Here is a 19,653-nt window from a genome sequence, read left to right on the forward strand (position 1 = left end):
GTACTCTTCTATTCACATGCATTTTTTTCCTAGAAAAATATTCTTGTTTTACCAAACAATTCTCAGGAAAGTGATTAACATAAATACAGTACAGGTAAGAGGGAAACTAAGCAGATTATAATAGACTGACATCTGAAATGTGTCAGACAATGAAAATGTGTACAAGAGAAACTGTATTTGAGAAAATCATATTACTGGGAATCTACCACTTAGGATCTACATTATCTTGAGTCCATAGTGTATCATATTTCAGCTCTAAATGTGTAATTAGCAAGCCACTTTCTCTCTCTTTTGTGCATTTACAGTCTTGCTCTCAATACGAGTTGTCAAAGTTAAGTGGATCAAAAGAAATTTTTCAAGAAGGGAAAGCAGCAAGTTACATGTAAGCCTCACCACTCCATCATTTCCTTTGTGCCGGCCATCTGAAAGATGTAACAAGAATTTTTTCTTACTCTTTGTTAAAAGCCTAGCCTACTTCTGGCACATTACACAAAAACGAAGCATAAAGAAATGCTAGAAGACTCATCCCTTTTTCTATTTAATTTGTGCTTATTAACAAAAAATGAATTTTCATTATAATGTGATAGAATTCTGTTTGGATTCTACTGTGGTTTTTTATTTTTATTTTTGTTTTGATTTATTTGGGGTTTTGGTTTGGTTGGTTTTGGTTTGGTTTTTTTTGTGGTGCTGTGCTGATTTTAGCTGGGATACAATTGATTTTCTCCAGAGCAGCTAGTTATATGGATCCGTGTTTGGGATTTGTGCTGGAAACAGTATTGATAATAGAAGGATGTTTTAGTTATGGCTGAACAGTGCTTGCACAGAGCCAAGGCCCTTTATGCGCTTCACCTCCACACTAGTGAGTGGGTTGGCAGTGCACAAGAAATTTTGAGGGGACACTGGGACAGCTGACCCACACTGACCACAGGATATTCCAGACCATATGGCATCATGCTCAGTGTGTAAAGCTGGGGAAGAAGGAGGGGATGTTCGCAGAGCTGGCATTTTTCCTCCCAAGCCACTGCTACGCATGACGGAGCCCTACTTTTCTGGGGATGGCTGAACACCTGTCTGCCCATGGAAAGTGAATTAATTCCTTATTTTGTTTTGCTTGCATGCACGGTTTTGTCTTTGCCTATTAAACTGCCTTTTATCTCAAGCCACAAGTTTTCCCACTTTCTGATTGTCTTCCACATCCCACTGGGGAAGACTGAGCGAGGGGGTGGCTGGGGTTGAACCACAACAGGTGCCTAAATAGAAGGGAACAAAATAATTTAGGAACACTAATGTGGAATTGAAATTTCAGACTACTCTTCTTTCTCTCTTGATTACTGGGGCTTACACAGCCAACAGTACATATAATAACACAGACAAAGAAATACCCAGAAAACAGAGAATTAGAAGGGAAAGCCACTTGATTTTTATGACCTCAATTTTTATGATAAAGGAGTCCAAGAGAATTTCTGAAGGTAATTTAAAATAGCATTTAATTCTAAAAGAGTGATTTGCTTCATTTGTCTAACAGATGTCTTTGACAGACATCCATGTAGACTTTGTCCGTACAGATTATCTGCAGCGATACAGAAATACAACTTGTTCCAGAGAGGTGTGAAGAAATCAACACTCTCCTCTGATCTTCCTCCCTATAAGGAAAATTTTCTTTCTATTTCTAGTCTGTTTCTAGTTCAGCTAGCATTTTGTTTGAAGGTCATTTCTTATTTTGTCAGGTCTAGATGGCCTACATCTCCTTTAAATTTTTTAAGAAGAATCTAGATGAAAGCATTTAATAATTAATATGTTTAACTTTCTTTCCTTTGGAGATAGATTTCCATGGCTGACTTAAACAGTGTCAGCCTTCTGGCTCTTGAAACACCCAAGCTACTCTGAAAAACCAAAGATATGTAAAAGCTCATTCCAAATAGCCATGTACAAGAGCACTCAGATCTCAGGTATTTACTCAGGGTCTTTCAGTTGCTGAATCCTGTGAAACAATATTTTTCCCCTGATTACAACAACTGCTTATGAGTTTTTTAAAATAGATGGATGATTAAAAGGATGGATAGAAAACAGGTTTTTTTGGCACAAAATCTGTTATATAAAGGATTATTTTATTTTCTGAAGAAAAAAGTCCTCAGGATACACACTAATCACTTGTTAGTTCCTTAGTGAAAAGGAGAAGCTGATACAAAAGCAAGAGTCCCACTGTAATAACTTCTGGCTTTTGCCCCCACAGAAAGGTAGGACCTCATTAGTTTTATTATTTAAAATGAAATCTGTGCAAAGTAGCTTACTGCTGCCTTTGTTCCCAGATAACATGTGGGAAGGCATATTCCTTGAAGGAATAAGAACTTTCATTAGACATGAGCAGGTTATATAAGAAAAATAAGGCTGAACTAGACATCATGATTTTTCTCTACAGTCTTTGAGAAGTTTAACTTTTCACTTTAATTAGTGACATCTCACTGATACTGGCTCAAACTATAACCCAAATATTAACTTGTGAAGTTAGGGAACATTGCACTGCCCACACATTCTGTGGATGAAGTTTACATAAAGGAAAAAAAAATATGCAATGAAAGATTTACAAGTTGACACCAGGGAACAGAAGGCAGTCACTGAAAAATTTTATCAGCCATCCTGGCAAGACACTTGGTGCTTTGCCAAGACTGTGCTTACCACTAAGTACAAGTCACTGTTTCAGATTTCAATGCTACAGTAGGCAGACATTAGGGCTACCATATTATTTAGGTGCACGTGTCCCACATAAGCGCAACAAAAATACCCCACTGCAATTTTCATGCATTGGACACTGTTTGCATCGGAGTGGTGGGATAGAAATATGACAGGAGTCTGTGTACAAGTAATTTTCCTCAGGGCTCCTTGCAGCATTTTGCCAGCTTGCAGCTCCACAGCTCTCTGCCAGCCTCAGCAAGGCAGCTCCCATGCATCTCAAGCATGGCATGCATTCCCTGGAGGTTAGGAAAGAGAGTGGCGGTGAGTCAGAAAACCAAACTGATGTCTGAAAGACATTGGAGCCTGGAATAATAGTAACAGCGTCCTAGAGAAATCCATGCCTCTGTTTTTAAGAACAAATATATTTAGCTGTTTGGGTTTTTCCATTATGTGTTGTGAACATAACTTTTACAATAAGCTGCTTATATAAACATTATACATGGATTGCCTATTAATAACATGACAAGATTGTCATTTCTGCAATAGATGCCATACTGATAATTAGATTTTTAAAGATGTCTTCTTCTCTGTCTTCTCTTACAAATTCAATCTGGATTCACAAAAGGAAAAAATAAAAGATGAATATCAAAACAATAACTAAATGAGTTTATTTCTGCAACTGTGAACATTTCTGTTTCATTCCAGCTAGAAATAATGTTTTCCTGTCTGTCCTGAAAATCTTTATGAAGTGGTTTCCAAACTCCTTTCAGTGAAAAATTTAGGTACTACTTATTACTATTTAGTAAGTAAAAGGCACATAAAGCTCTCTGATGATCATCTCAAGAGTTCTTTGCAGTTATGCTTTCTATTCCCCCTGCACACTTACTTTGTTCTATATGCCTTTAATGAAGTTATAGGATTAATGCCTGAATTATTCTGGATTATTTTATGTGAAGTTGGCTGTAAAGAAGGCTCTACTCTCTCCTTTCCCCACCAAAAACAGAACTCGAAGCCCAGCATTTCATCGCCACCACCAGATAAACAACAAGAGAAAGCACTGGACAGTCCATTGTAAAAAGGTAAGAAAATGAGGAAGTGACATAAGTAAGCTCCACAGAATTACAGTGCAAGTCCAACATTAAAAGTTGTACTGTACAACAATCCAAGATACAGGGGGTCCTTCCAGCCCAAACCAGCCATGTTACTTATACTGGTGGTTGGCAGTGAGGAATGCAATTTACTTCTTTAGATGGATGTCTAATCTCTTAGGTCTAAATACTGATTATGATAGCTGTAATCCTACAAAAATTTGCTCCGGCTTTTTTTTTTTCTTGGGGTTTTTGGTGTGGGTGTTTTTGGTTTTTTGGGTTTTTTTGGGGGGAGGGGGGGAGGGGAGGTTTAAGCTTCATGGAAATTTGTTTGCAATATTTCAGTTATGTGTGTGGAGGAGAAATTATTTGACTGTTTCATATTTTATATGTGATATTATTTTTATCAAAAAAAATCACTTCTATAAACACTTAGTAAAAAAATTCCACTCATGTTGTAACAAGTGGTTTACATCCTGAACTGAAGTAGATGCAGGAGGCGAATGGTACATTTTGTGCAGCTTTTATAAGGTCTCTCTCCATTCCATTAAAAAGGGGAATAATTTTTCCCCTCTGGTCTTTGTACAAAGTCATGGAGTTTCTGTAGGGTACCATGTCCCACAGTTGCTTGAAACACAGGTCTACATACTTTCATGCTGACAGCATACACTGAAGAAATTCACATACAAGTAATATAAAAAGTTCCCTAATGGTCTGCTAGAAACAAAACCTGTTGCATCCATTTTTAAAGCATGAAGACTAATAATGCAGGAGGAGTTTTCTTCTGCAGGGGAAAATAGTCTTTCAAGCTAAATAACATACTGTTTTAGAAAGAAAAGAAAAATCACTGCAAGCAGTGCAGTATCAGCCTATCTGCAGTGATTTCATCTGCTGGAGCTAAAAGTAAATGCACTTCCACATTTTTTATTTAGAGGCAAAACTATTAACTTTGGTCTCAGATGGCATTGAAATCTGTCCACAGCTGAAATTATTTAGCACATTCATCCATCCATAATGAATCTTTATCCATACCATCTGATTTTTTTGCCTTTTCTGAGCCTCCTTCTGCCTCTCTGTTTTGCTCAGTTCCTAACTTATAGGGCTGAGGTCATCCTGCTCTTCTTTCTGTGGAGATATATTGGAACTAGATGTCAGGAAATACTTGGTGTATTTCCATGGATTGCAACATGCACAATACACTGGGGATTATGCAAGATTTACTGAGGATACACACAGGCTTCTGTTGTAATTTCCTAATGAAGATTATCAGTGATATTTTGAAGAGTTCATAAAACATTTTGATATTGTTTGTACTCCTGTAAGAATACCCTAATCTCTGGGAAATTTTCTTACTTCGCTCCTCCACAGATATCTACAAGAAACCCCTCCTGATCTGGAGAGAGCAAGCTGGAATCCCTGCAGAGGGAAACACTTAAAATTCTGAGTCAGTCAATAAGGAGCTTTGCATACAATTTTTCAGAGTATAAACCACTTGCTATAATTTCCCAATTGTGTCAGAATGCAGTATTTATTGAAATTATTATTCTGACATCTTTTATCTATGAAGAGAAGATGATACTGGATTTGGGGATTTAAACATTATCTTCTACCTCTTTTTTTGGAGATTATAGTATGGTTCTGATGCTAAATATAGTTTGTCAGATGCTTTCAGTTTTAAATGTGTAATTAGGTGTGAATCTATTGGTATCCCTATTTACTAACAGTTCTTATGTAGTGGTATTTTCTCTCTGAACATTGGAATTAAGGAAGATTACTGTCAGTGCTGCAACACTGTTGCACACCTTCACTGAATTCCCATAACTAACACTGTGTGAGACAAGCTGACTGCCTAGCTGAGAAATGGCCAGTGAGCAGTGAAACTGAATATTCACCAGGGACACTATTCCTCACCAAATGACAAGCATCAAATGGATAAAATCTATCTCAAATATTAAGTCACTACCTTTTGCTTTGCAAGTGTTTCTGTACAGGTTATGACTACACCTATTAAACAGTGTTTCTTTACTAAATTAATCTTAAAATTGTGATATTCCTCAGCCATCTCCCCAGTAACACGTTGAAATGACTCTTCAGGCAGAGAATTTTAATCAGAATTACTGAATTCAAACAAATAAATGCTTTGGACTGTGGTTCCTCTGACCAGTTCTGTGTTCACTTGTTTGTTAAATCAGACATGTGTAAGTAGCTAGGTTTTCATATTTATTTTTAGAGAAGACATTCAACATGAGGTATTGTTACACTGACTGACAATCAATGCAGATTGACAATCTGTGCTATCCCCTCTACAACCTAGCCCAGAATACTGTCATTTTGTCTTTTCCTAACAAAATCAGTTATTGATGCATAAATGCATGAATTCTGAATTTTATCAATAATTATCTCTAAATGAACTGTGGTTGTATTAGCTATAGATCAAAATAGATTGGCAAATGAAAAGAACACAGACTAATGAAAAACTAAGGAAGGATATAGGAAAGGTGCTATCTTCGCTCAAGTGTACACTGTTTGAGAAAAATGAAATTAAAAGTCTTCGAGTGAGATAAAAAGTCTTCAAATCCTTTCATCTCATTAGGGAACTCTATTCCTCCAAAGAAAAAAATACCCTAGCAATCTAAAAAAATCCATAGCCTTTTTTTCTGTACAGAGCTTAATTTCTTAGACCACTTAGATTAAAGCATCTCTAGCACATGGAAAATTTAACCAAAATAATTTCCTTAGCATTTGCAATAGCAAATAATTGCAAACATATCATATTGCTCCTTCTTTATAAATATGTTTCAATGATAAATGTTTGAAGAGGGCAAGAACACCTAACTATAAAATATGTCAGAGTCCTATTATAGAAAGGCTCACCCAGGATATTTAGAGAACAAATTCTAAAATTAAATGTTATATCTAAAGCAGATTGAAACGTCGAAGAAGGACACAGAAAAAAAATACAGTGACATTTGAAAATACAGATATTTTTGTCATCCCATGACTTTGTTAGGTTATTTTAGCTGCTCTTTATCTTAATATGATTTGGACTACTGACACAATACAAACAAACATCAAGAAACTTCTGCAAATTATTTTTTTCTTCTCGAATAGAATCTCTTTAGTATTCTAAGGGTAAATCTTCACCAAGTATCAGCACAACTTCCATAGGGGACCTTTTCTGCTACTGTCATTCTTTGGGCTTGAAAGGAATCCCTTCCCTCTGGCCCTGGTACTCAAATTCCCAGTGAACAGCACCATATGACCAACTATGACCAAAAGAGATTTACCCAATTTTCACAACACTTTTACTCATGTGCCAGCGTTTCTCTCTCTTTAATTCTTCCCCACCATCAATTCTTTCAGACAAAATTGCAGAGTCACGTGTTTACATGAAAGATGAGACAGGAAAGGAAGAAAGCAGATGATGCAAACGTTAAAATTCTTCATCTAAAATTTTCATTTCTTCAAGAATGGAGTGCACAGATTTCATTAGCAGCTTTAGAAAGTGGCAGAAGCTGGAGCAGTAGACAGGAGGCATAAGAGGGCAGAGAAAAGCAAAAAATTGTATAAGGATATTGAAATACAGGCTTTATGGGGCAAAGGACGGATTCAGGGAGGTCACAGCTGAACTTCCAGTCCTGTTGTCAATGTCTGTCACTGTTTTGCAAGCCTATTCTTAAATTTCTCGTTACAGAGACTGCATCCCGCTAGCTCCCCACAAAATCCTGCATTTCTTTCTGTTCTTCAATGACGAAAGGAAGACAAAGATAAGTTAAACGTGCATCTGTTGACTTCTAACCACTATGCTTTAATAGTCACTCACTATTGCAAGGCACTTCAGAGCACACTTGCAGCACTCAAAAGCAGAATGTCCTGCGAGAAGTGTTACTGGTCTAAAAATCTGTCCATCAACGCGGGCTCAACCCACTACACCTGCATATTGCTCTCAGCATCAGCTACGTTGCACTCAAAGCATTTCTCATCACTGTGGCTCTTTGATCCTTCCCAGGATCGAGCTTCCCAGTGTAACGCCCTTCTGTACAAAAACCTTAGTTAATCAATACTTACACTATGAGTTCATGCTGCAAAACCACCAGTATTATTTCATGGTGAAGCACGAGTTTTGAGAATGCACATAGCAGCTTCAGGGGGGGCTGTTCTACAGCTTAATTTCATTTTAAAAATACACCAAGAAATCTTAAAATACAACTTACATAGCAAAACCACACATTACTAAGCACACTAAAGCATACGAAATATTGGCAACATGAACAGACAAAATACGGCAGAAAGGGAAGACTAGACAACAATTTAATAACTACCTATTTTGTGAAGCGTGACACTTTTATACAAATCCCAGACCCTTTATACTTTGAAAACCTTTCTCTTTTTTTGTAGTATGCATTATAAAACACAGAATTGAAATTTAAAAAATCAACCTTTGTCTCCCCTTAACCTATTTTTTTCCTGTATTGCATTATTTAATGCACAATTTTCTGAAAAAAAAAAATTCAAGTGGAAATATTGCTACTTTCACTGGTGCATGGTCAAACGAAAATAAAATAACATAACCGAAAATTACAACAATTAAAAGAAAAATATAAAAACAAATATTAAATTGGAAATTAAAACACATACTGATTTCTGAAAGAATATAGGTTTTACTATTTGTTTTTCAAAGAAAATGAAAGAATACATATCTTTTTCTTATTTTGAAGAATAAATTACTATTTCAGTGTTTCCTGTGTTTCAGGAATTCAGTTTCTGCTACAATAAAACCATCCTGTAACCCCAAGAAGAACATCATTCCCTGGGAAGGATTTAGGCCTAATAAGAAGACTTACTGATCTGTTTCATGACTTGCTTATTTGGCAATTTCTTGGATATTGTAGGAGGATTACATTAACTTCGTATGTCATAGGGAAAGGATATGCAGAAATGACCATGAATATTGAACTTTGGAATATTGTTGAATTTTATACAGTTCAAAGATCACTTGTTTAATAATTGGGTGAATGATTTGGAAACAAACAGTGAAGACAGCATGAGAGGACCGTAAAAATAAAATTATAATAATACTTAAAACAATAAAAAACCATCTTGTGTTCACTTATTGTTAAAACAAACAAAAAAGAAACAAACCAATCCTCAACATTTCCTCCCTGAAGGACAGTGACTTGGCTACAGCATTCATGTCTAGACAATAGAAATTAATTTTATCTGCACACATTTCTCTTCAGCATTTTAGGAGAGTGGAGGCATTCATTACATTTAAATCAGAGTGCTCTGAATGCTGAAGTATGCTGAGGAGCAGATAAAAGCCCCCACTCTGCAAACCGTTGTGCACAAGCAGTGAAAGGCATGTAAGGAGTCCCATGTATGGATTGCTCAGTGGGAGGATCAGCAACACCAAGTCACCGAACCCATGGTCCGTATGGTTTGAACAGCAATGGCCTGGGTCCCTGACCATGCTGGACTGGCTTTCCAGATAAAGCAATTCAGAAAGCTACGAAAGAGATTAACAAGTAACACTACATCTACGCAGTATCATGACATAAGCTGTTTATACAAATGAGTTTTTCTCCCATTTCACAAGATTTGTTAGCATGCTGTTGAAACACTCCTGCAAGAATTATCTCACAAAATGTCTAGCTGTTCTGCCAACACTGTATTATTACTCAAAAAACCCCCCACTGAGGTAGCAAAATATAAGTCTGAAGTACTGTCTATTTGTTTAGAAATAACAATAAATTATGCAACTTTAATCAGCAGCAGATCCCCAAGAGCATTTTTAATTAGAAAGCCTCTTGCTCTATAAAATACACCCACCTTTTTTCCATACACAACTCTAGAATAAACAGTGATTTTGTTTATATTTCCTCTAACTTTCCAGGCAGCAGAATTCCTATGATATTTTGAAATTCTCCATCATCAGAGGCAAGCCTTTTAAATGCAGTACCAGAGTAACCAAGACTACAGTTATAGCCTTATTTCACAAAGTTGCACTGCAACCACCTGAGCTTAAAAAAAAAGCTCCATTTACCCAATCTCTTGCAAGGGCTCTTTTCAAAAAGTTTTGACAGGCAGCTAAAATAACAGCCAAACATGAAAACACCCATGGCCCTGCTCCTTCTGGAACAGCTACAGAACCACATACCAGAGAAGCTGTCAGCGGCTGGGGGCAGTGTGTGATACAATTTGATATAGCAGCCTTCAAAGCAGAGAGTAGCAATATTGCCACCCTAGCAGAACTGTCTGCACTAAGCTCTGCTACAACCCTCAGCTTCTGTTTCTCAGACTGCAGTGCTCTGGAACAGGATGAGTGAAATGACAGGACACTAACTGTACTGTCATACGTGTCCCTCTGACCAGAGTATATCCACCTACCCTGAATGAATACGCTTTAGAAGATTTCTAAGATCAACTGCATGTCAAAAAGAATACAGGTGAGCTCATGGGTATATAAAAATGTGCCCACAGGACCGGTCATTTTTTCACATTGATGTTGCCATTCTCATAAGAGGTTGTTACCTCTCACAAGAGCTTTTGTTTTGAAAACTGCAGACAGATAGGCTTCTGGGGTGAGGTACTTTGTCCTGAACTAATATTTCACCAGAACATGCACCTGCAGGGCTATTCTTTAACTCTGCCATTCAGTGTTTGTGTTCTGCTTCCTGGAATCTCTAGAATGTTTTCCAAAAGATAGATGGTGAGAACTAAGCTGACAAAATTTAGAGGAGAGCAAAAGGCCATCTCACCAAGGTGAGATGCAGCTCAATTCACAACTTAAACAGAACTTACAAAAGAAGGAGAGCAACCTTCTTATGCAAACAGTTATAGGATAAGGGGAATGTTTTGAATTAAAAGAAGAGAGATTTGTATTAGATGTTGGAAAAAAATTCTTTACTGTGTGGGTGGTAAGACACTGGCACAGATTGCCCAGAGAAGCTCCATCCCTGGAAGTGTTCAAGGCCAGGTTGGATGGGGCTCTGAGCAACCTCGTCCAATGGGTTGCACTCCTGCTAATGATGTGGGGATTCAAATGAGATGATCTTTAAGGTCCCTTCCAGCTGAAACCCTTCTATGTTTCTATGACTCACATCAAAATTATTCACTGTGTACCTAGGTACCAAAAGGAAAGGAAATTATTTTTTTAAATTATCAGGAAGGGGCATTAACACCTCAATCTTTCCAGGACACTGAAGACTACTAATGGCTGTCACAGTTAAAACCAAATATACTTGTCACAAATGGGAAAGCTACCAAGCTCCCTTTCTCATAAACAAATTACAATCAATATGGCTCACTTAGGAGTGGAAAGTTTATGTCCGGTTAGGAAATGTGATATGGAAAGAGTAGGAGGCTCCGTAGGGATCATTAAAAGCAGTGAATCAGCCCTGGCTCTCTACAGCTAACATGTTTTTCTCCTCTGCTTGACTCAGCCTAGTCTAGTTGGCCATTGGAAAATCTGTAGGATAAGATTTTCAGGGAAACATTAATTTCAGCTACAAGTTGGAGCTGGTTAAAGCTGGTTATTAAAAAATCTCAATTCTTCTCTCTATATATAGTATCAGATATTGTAGGTGTCTGTGAGTTTGTGGTTTTTTTCTAGATTAATTACACTTCCTGTATTTAAAAAATGTTTTGCTGCTAGTTTTTCTTTTTTTGCTGTTAAGATCGGCCCAGTAACAAGAAGTAAATTAATAATACAGAAGACATATAATTTAATAATGTTCTGCCAAGTAGAACTGTAAAACTAAAACCAAAACAGTAACAACAACAAAAAAGTGGAGTTATATCTTTTAACAATCTTAACTAAAATGTAGAAAAATCCTTAATATTGGTTAAATACAGTGACAGAGGTAACATCCCAGAGCATCTTAGATTACTTTGATACATGGCATTAAAGATTACTCTGTAAACATGGCATTACAAGAAAGTCAAATGAGAAATTTTACAACAATCATAACAATATTATTGTTTAATAAATACACATTTCCCTAGCCCAGATAGAGAAATAACCTGAAAAGGTCTGAAAGGTATCAGAAAATAACGGCAGTATGGGTTTAAAAGCTCCTTGCTATTGTTTTGCTAGTAAGTTTTGTTAAAATGTAAAAATTTTGCACGTAAGAGGCATGGTGACACAGGCTAAAAACTCAAAGGGATTATAGCAAAGTACTTACATTAAGAACAATTTAAATTACAACTATAGGGTGAAGGAATGATAATGATATGTCAGAAGTACCTCACTAACAATTATTCATTTTAAGTGCTCCCATTAACAAGGCTGCACCACATAAATAATTAATGACTGCCAAACATTTGGAGTATTTGAAAATTCACCTATGGAAGCTATTTAAAAACAACATGTCTACAGTATTCCCAGTTAAAAAAACCCAAACAAACCAATCAAATAAAAACCTGAAAACCCCAAATGTTAAAAATAGTAAAGAAAGCAAATGCAGTAGGCAAAGCCACTTTTTGGTGAATGGCCATAGCAGTTCACATATTGTTCCACGTAAATATTTCTGCTAACAGCACAAGTAGCAGCAATGGGAGCAGCAACAGAACAAAAATCCAGAACAGGCACTTTATTTATCCCTAATGCTGCCCTATACAACATTTTCTTTTAAGGGACAGATAGCAAAGCAACAAAGTAGCAACTTATATTAAAAAGAAAGGAAGGAAGAAGGGTACATCAATAATAACACCAGCTGGGTGCCACATCTCAGCCGATCACCTGGGCTCTCCTGGCAGTCAAGAGGAAAGAGAGGTGTGTTTTCTAGCACAGAAAAAATGAGAGTTTGGAGGATTTCCCCACACATGCATTAGATGCTATAAAAGTAGTGGAGTTGTGTAAACTCTTGCTCTATACAATATTGATAATGCCTGTGCAACTTTTTAAAACCTGCAACTCTCTGTATCTACCTATCATATTGTAATAAAATGTTTTCAGAAGTCAGTTCTTCTTTGTATAAAGATCATTAGGAACAAAAAAGACCTGAGACTCAAGTCTTTCAGAGACCATGTTAACATATATTATGTTTTTATCTAATGCATCCTGGAGACCTGAGGCAATTGCCTGATGTCAAGACACCCCCAAAATATAACAGCAATTGCTAATAACATTCAGATTTTCAGCAGGCTGTATATAAGTGCCTTGTAGTCGCTTTCTTCTAAACACTAGCCTGTGCTTAAAGTTAAAAAAAAAAAAAAAAGTCCCTCAAAACCACATTATCTAAGATGGCATTTTAACAAACTTTTTTTTTTTTTTTTCCAATTCTCAATCCCCATCCATCAGGATCACCTCCCACAGTCATTTTTTTCAGAGCAGCAGTTTGAGGTAGTGGTTGATTTCGGCACAAGTCTCCTCGCACATTTCATCATTCTCTTCCTGCACCAGAGAGATGGAAGAGATGATGATGATGATGCCTTTAACCACACTAGGCAGAGTCAAACAGCCTGTGCTTTGAAGCATGTCAAAGCACCTGCTTGGTGAAATGCTGCGATTTTTTTTCTCCCCACAAAGGCCTTTCTCACTCCATGTTTTATCCCACAGTCTGAATCAGAATTAGTCTTTCATGGGACATTCAGCTTTTTCTTGATAAATCTTTGACTTCCCTCTTAGATGTAAGTACTTTGATCCACTCTCTCTCCATTTTTTAACCTCATTTAAATTCCAAAGCTTATTTCTTATATTTTTATATCAATATGCTTTTTAGGGATAAATTCCTTGAGTATTCATAATGCTGTTTCGCTTATTCTTCTTAGTTTGAACTGAACACCCACCTAGGTGCCAATAGCATTGGAACTATCACTGCTAGTTTATTTTCCTGCAGAGCAAAGGATTCCAGCATCCAGTGTGGCATTCTGGGGAGACTTCCATACTAGATGAAGTTTTTAAATTGCACCTGTCTTTCATTCAGCATTTTTCCATTTCATTTTGGTCTTGGAAGCTTGTGTTATTCAGACCTTTGAAAACCAGACAGATGGATCTCTAAATCTAACAGGTGGACCAGTAACAAGGAAAAACATGGAACTATGCTAAATAGGTGCTGAAGTAGACTCAGTGCCTACAATAACATGTCAACCATTTTTCCATTCCAGCTGGGTGCTAAGCACCTTTACTGGACTGTGTGGCTCTCACACAGAACTCTTCTCTGTACTTCCCTACTCCATCCCTGCACTTCTTACCTGGACTTTCTCTGGAAGAGTAGAGGAAAGGATATTTCCTAAATTCACCTTGAAAATAAAATAATCACAAATCAGAACTTGGAAAACAGGAATTAAGCTACTAAGTAGCCCTCACATCACTACGTTCTTCTGCTTCTCATATGACTTAAAGTGTTCTCTATCTTTTAAAAATAATTATGCATACTGTTTCTATGACAACTGACCCAGATTCCTAATGAGCTTCCCTTGGTACTACTAGTACTACTACTACAGCATGGAAGAATCATAATTTCCTGTGGGTAGAATTCCCATGTCTGTGCTCTAACTCAAAGCCTGACCCATCTGTCCTGGATTACATGCAGTGTGCCAAGAGCCTCGAGCTTTGGAGAGTTTTTTTTCCTGCCAAACCTTTTCTCCCTCTCTGGTTTGGAAAGAGATTTGCAGCTGAGGGATGCTGCAGCAGCATGGAAAGCAGCTAGATGACAGCCATAAGCTGATGTCATTTGGGTTAGACAAGAAAATTAATTCTAGTCATATGATCAAACATTCATGGATCCTAAGGGAAAATCAGTATTTCCAGGAGACAAAGTTCCTGTGTGTCGGCATGATTACTGTTTTCAAGGTCTTATGTATTACCAGGACAGCTACACTGTTTTATTTTGGTCTTGTATCTCACATAAGAACATTCAGCAACTTTGAAGAGTTCATGCTCCACCGTGGTAACACAAATCTGCACGCTGTTCTATATAAAGTCCTTCAATCTCTTCTGATAAACTTCTTTAATCTCCCCTTTTTCAATGATAACATTTCAATATGTATGCTTAGCTAGGAAAGACTGTTCTGTTGCTGGGTTGTAGTGTTGCTTTTGTTGGGGTTTTTTTGTCTGAAAAGGGCATGAAACATATGCAAGACTTTTCCTTTAGAAATAAAATCAAATTAATTAGGAGAAATGTGATGAGGTTTTAAAATGCAAAAACTCAGTAATTATCAGTTGAACACTACTGGACAGTGAATTGCACCAAAGTATGAGTGGTCTCACTAGAAAGTTTATAGAAACATGGTTAGCCTAAATGACCTAGTGCTGTATCTTTTCCCCTGCTTCTAAAGTCTGCGATGGTAGGTTGAACTCTTTTCCTGTGAGAGATTTATGAAACATCCTGGATCTCTTATATTCTCTCTCAAGTGTTCGATACAACACCACCACTGAAGTGGTGATGCAAAAAACTGATTTTGAGTGGCTCTCAAAAAACTCTAGATATTTTCCTCATGCTTTCTTGTTGACTTTTTTTTCAAATTACTGTTTTTACATATGATACATCTATGAACACATCTTTTTCCTTTAGGGGTTTTACGGTGAAGGGAGGTGAATTTTGGTGTGTCCTTCACCGTTAGCAAGTTCCACTTTCCTAATTCAATCGTCAACTTTGCATCAATCTATATTCATTCCTAAATCATTAATTACTTCAGAGATTATAAGGTGTTAATTATGACTGGCATAAAATCAAGGCACTCAATGAAAATATGGATGTAAAATCCCTAAAATTAATTCACTTTTTTATACTTCTAAATGGTTTTAAGCAGTGCTGTTATTTAAAACCAACCTATGCTGTTCTCAAAGCTTAGACCATACTTTCCCCAGGTCCCTCTAGAAACACTTTTACATGTGTTTACGTTTCACTTTATATTGTGAATTACATTCCGTATTTCAGGGTGCTTCACAGCCTGTGCAGTTCTCCCATCACCACTACTGCCAGAGTGTCCTGGTTTTGGCCAAGGACAGGGTTATTTTCTTGCAAAAGCCATGAGGGGGCAGAGCCTGGAACAAGCGAGGGGGATGGAGCATTCAGGGTGGGATGCTGCTGGCTGCAAGTTGAGTCAGGTTGGGCTCAGGGAACATTTTCCATGTCAATGACCCCCTCTCTTTTGAACACTTTTGTTATTAATATCGATACTGTTACTGTTCATTTTCTTATTTCATCGCTGTTACCAGTTCCTATCTGAACCCCGTGATCTTTGCCTTTTGTGCCTCCAGCCACGCACAGGAGGTGGGGAAACAGAGGGGAAGGGGAATCAGGTGACCAGCAGTGTAGTTTGGAGTCTTGGGGGTGGGGGGAGAGGGAGGGGAGCACTAAATTGGAGGGTACTGTTTCTAAACCAGGACACTCACAGTGCCTTGTGGACAGAGCATGAAGAGTTAATGACAATTGTTTCAAATATATGTTTCTTCAAGGATACTCATATTAAAAATTGTTTGCAAATAAAAAGGTGATGTTTAAAAAAAACATAGGCAGCATAGGCAGTAACCTAAAAAAAAAATCCAGGAACTTTTTTCTCTTATTTGGCCCCTCACAATCACAACTTTCTAAGCCTCATCCACCTTACAAATTGATTGAGACCTTCCTTCCACTACCATACCAACCCTACAAAACCAAAAAGAGGTGTGAAAACAGATACACTGACAGTAATTATTTTATCAGAATTGTTAGTTAAGTTACAAACAGAAAGCCCAAAAGATCTGACAGACTGAAATACAACTCCAGTGAGAACTCAGAAACAGAAACCTTTGAAAAATGGTGGTTTTGTCAATCTTCAAGAAAGCAGCACAAATCACATGACCTATCAATATCACAGAAAACCAAAGGTTTTCAATTACCTGCAGAGCACTAACTGTGCACGTGTAATTCCTCGACGAATCACAAACACATCATCTTGGACTGCTATTCAAATTTCATTGCAATTTACCATTAAATTAAATAATTTATTTAACACTATCAAGGATAATTTGAAGAGTTTTCTTCTGCTTCATTTTATGCTCTGCAAATTTGAAATAATTCTTGCTGCACATAAACCAAAAAGGAATTTCCTTCTGGCTGTTGGCAGTGCTTTACACCTGCAGAAGATCATCCAGTGCAAGCTAACTCTGCTGTGATTTATCTGTGAATGAATTTGTCTGGCTTGGGTCATACTGGATGATTTTATCTTTTCCATCACTACTGTAAATTAAGCAAGTCTCAGTGTTCCCTACAACTTTGGTGGCACTTGGATACGCTATTTCAAAAGCCTGACACCAGCTTCACTGCACTCAAGAAATCCTCATGGACACCCATTAGAGCTCTCCATTGTTCAATGGCTTTTATGCCAATTAACCTAGCCGCATCAAAAAGAAATATTAACCTTAAAAGCCAGCTTTTTTTGCAATAGTTCTCTGAATAATAGATTATTATTAGGTGAAAGAGAAGTTATTTATCCTATATAGTCTATACCAACTCCAAGTAGGTTTTCACCTGAGATGCTCCATGTAATTAGGATTTGATTCATCATGATAAAAATATTAGTGTACCTTACTTGGAAATTAACACTTATTTTTGTATAATTATCTTTAAATCTTAACCAGGTTCTTATAAAATGAAACATAATTCTTCCTGATGATTGCTGTATCCAAGCATTTTGAAAACACTTGAATCTGACTCATGTCAGTGTAGCATCAGATCAGATGTGTTTTCTGGAAAATAGGTAACAATACTCATTTAACATGTCCACTTAACCTTATGCATCAGCTACGTCCCCAAGCTTTGCTATGTTGAGCTCAAAATGATACAGTTTGTAATTACTAAAAGCTTCCATCTGACTTCACATCTACTAAAAGTGCATCCTTTTCTACAGTGCTCTGGTTCACAGATAAACTAGTGACGTGCTTAGTTTGAGCTGTGAAAACCAAACATCTTTCACACATTCCTAGCACTTGGGGGTTTGTTTTTTGACACTTGAGAAAGACATTTGCTGCCTTTGCACAGTAGTCTTTTCTGCTTCCGCTTGAGAAAAATATTACCTTCTGTCTATGTAAAAGTAGCAAAAATAACAGGAACAGGAGGCTTCAGGAAACAGTGTTAATTAAAGCAGTACGTTAAAAAAATTAGTGGCACAATATCAACGCCTACTAAAAGAGAAAACAAGAGTTTGTGAACACCATTTCCCCTTTTTTTCCTGGAGCTCACTTACAGCCTGATTTTCAGCTGCAACCTCACATGCAACTCACAAGCACTGAGAGTTACAGCTGTATATTCAGCATACTTGAAAATAAGGCTGCAAGCCTTATTCCTGTTGCTCTGTTTATTTACTCTGAAATCCAGGCCTGCTGCCACTGCTCTTTTTACTTCTTTGAACAAGTGCATTTTAAAGACAAATCTCTAGGAATTCATTAAATATGTATTTCTTGGGTGAGTTTAATAATTAAGCTTAAGAGCAATTTTGACATGAAAATCTTGGAAAGGTCGCTCAAAATCCTAACCAGTGCATGCTTTTTTCTTGTTTGACAGTCCTATTTAAGCTGAAATACATCGGACTATTTTAAACTATGTAATATTTTGTGAATTATGTTATCCACAAATATTACATAGTTTAAAAAATTGTTTGGGGCAAAACAGCAACTATTTTATTTTTTTTTTTATATTGTATGATTATTTTTTGGCAAGACCAAAAATAACCAGCTAAACTTTTCATATGCAGAAAATATTTTCTAGTATTCACCTCCTCTTGGGATAAGAGGTGAGTGGGTATTAGGTGCAGGATCAACCTGAATCAAAATTTCATGGCAGGAAAACAACAAAAGGAGAAGGGAGAGAGGTACTTTAAAAAACAAAACCAAAATTTGCTCACTTCTGAAACATCTGCTGACTAGTAGTTCCTCAGTAGTGAAAACCACTTACAAAAATCAATGCATTTTATTTTTGTATTATTTGAAAAAATCAGGTTATTGAAGTTCAACATGTTAAACAAAATGGTTTTGCATGTTAAGACATATTATTTCCACTTTTTTAGAATTCATATCTTTGACACAGAAAGATATTAAGGAAGGTATGTATAGCATGTCGTAATATTAATTCCAAATTCTGCATTTATCATTTAGCTACTTATTACTCATTGTCTTTCTACTTCAAAATCAACTTGAGAGTCACAAGACACAAGATTTACTATTCAAAATATTATAACTCTATAATAGGGCCACTGCAATCTGTTTAATGAACTTGTACCTCAGCACTGAGATTTATTTTAAGAAGCTGAAAGTAACAGTAACAATCATCACCATAAATGCATCATTCATTCAGCATGCAAATTGTGGAATATCTTAGGTCTCTACCCTATTAAGCATACCCAAAAATGTTGTATTTCAATGTTTAGCAAAAGTAAAAGTTATAGGTTACCAGAAGCCAGATTAAAAAAAGAAATTCCACTAAGACTGCAACACAAAGCCCATATCAAAAAAGGATCAACGTTTACCTGAACCTACAGTAGGGAAAACAAAAGTCAAACTTAGTTTAAATTAACTGAAAAATTTCTCTCTGCTGGAAAGATATTTCACCAAAAAATTCTTAACCTACTTTATTGCTGCATAGACATCTACAGAAATAATAATGATGGTGAGTAAAGAGTTCTACAGTTTAATCTTGTTGAAATAAGTATCTGATTAGATGAGAAGGATTACCATAAGTCTTAGACTTTAAACTGCAATTTGAATTTGTAAACACAGCTGTCTGATATGTCTGCCATAGGTCATAATGAAAACAACAATGCTCAGATATTACTATATTTTTTTCAAGAATTAAAAACAGGAAACTTCACAGACTGTCCCAGGAAGACTGTAAATGCAGAACAACTTTGTTGTAACGCAGTGACTGTAACTACTCAGGAATCAGAAAGAAAAAGTGAGCTACAATGGCCA

The sequence above is a fragment of the Corvus brachyrhynchos genome, unplaced genomic scaffold (assembly GCF_000691975.1).
Source record: "Corvus brachyrhynchos isolate BGI_N302 unplaced genomic scaffold, ASM69197v1 scaffold716, whole genome shotgun sequence".
In the NCBI taxonomy this organism is placed as follows: domain Eukaryota; kingdom Metazoa; phylum Chordata; class Aves; order Passeriformes; family Corvidae; genus Corvus; species Corvus brachyrhynchos.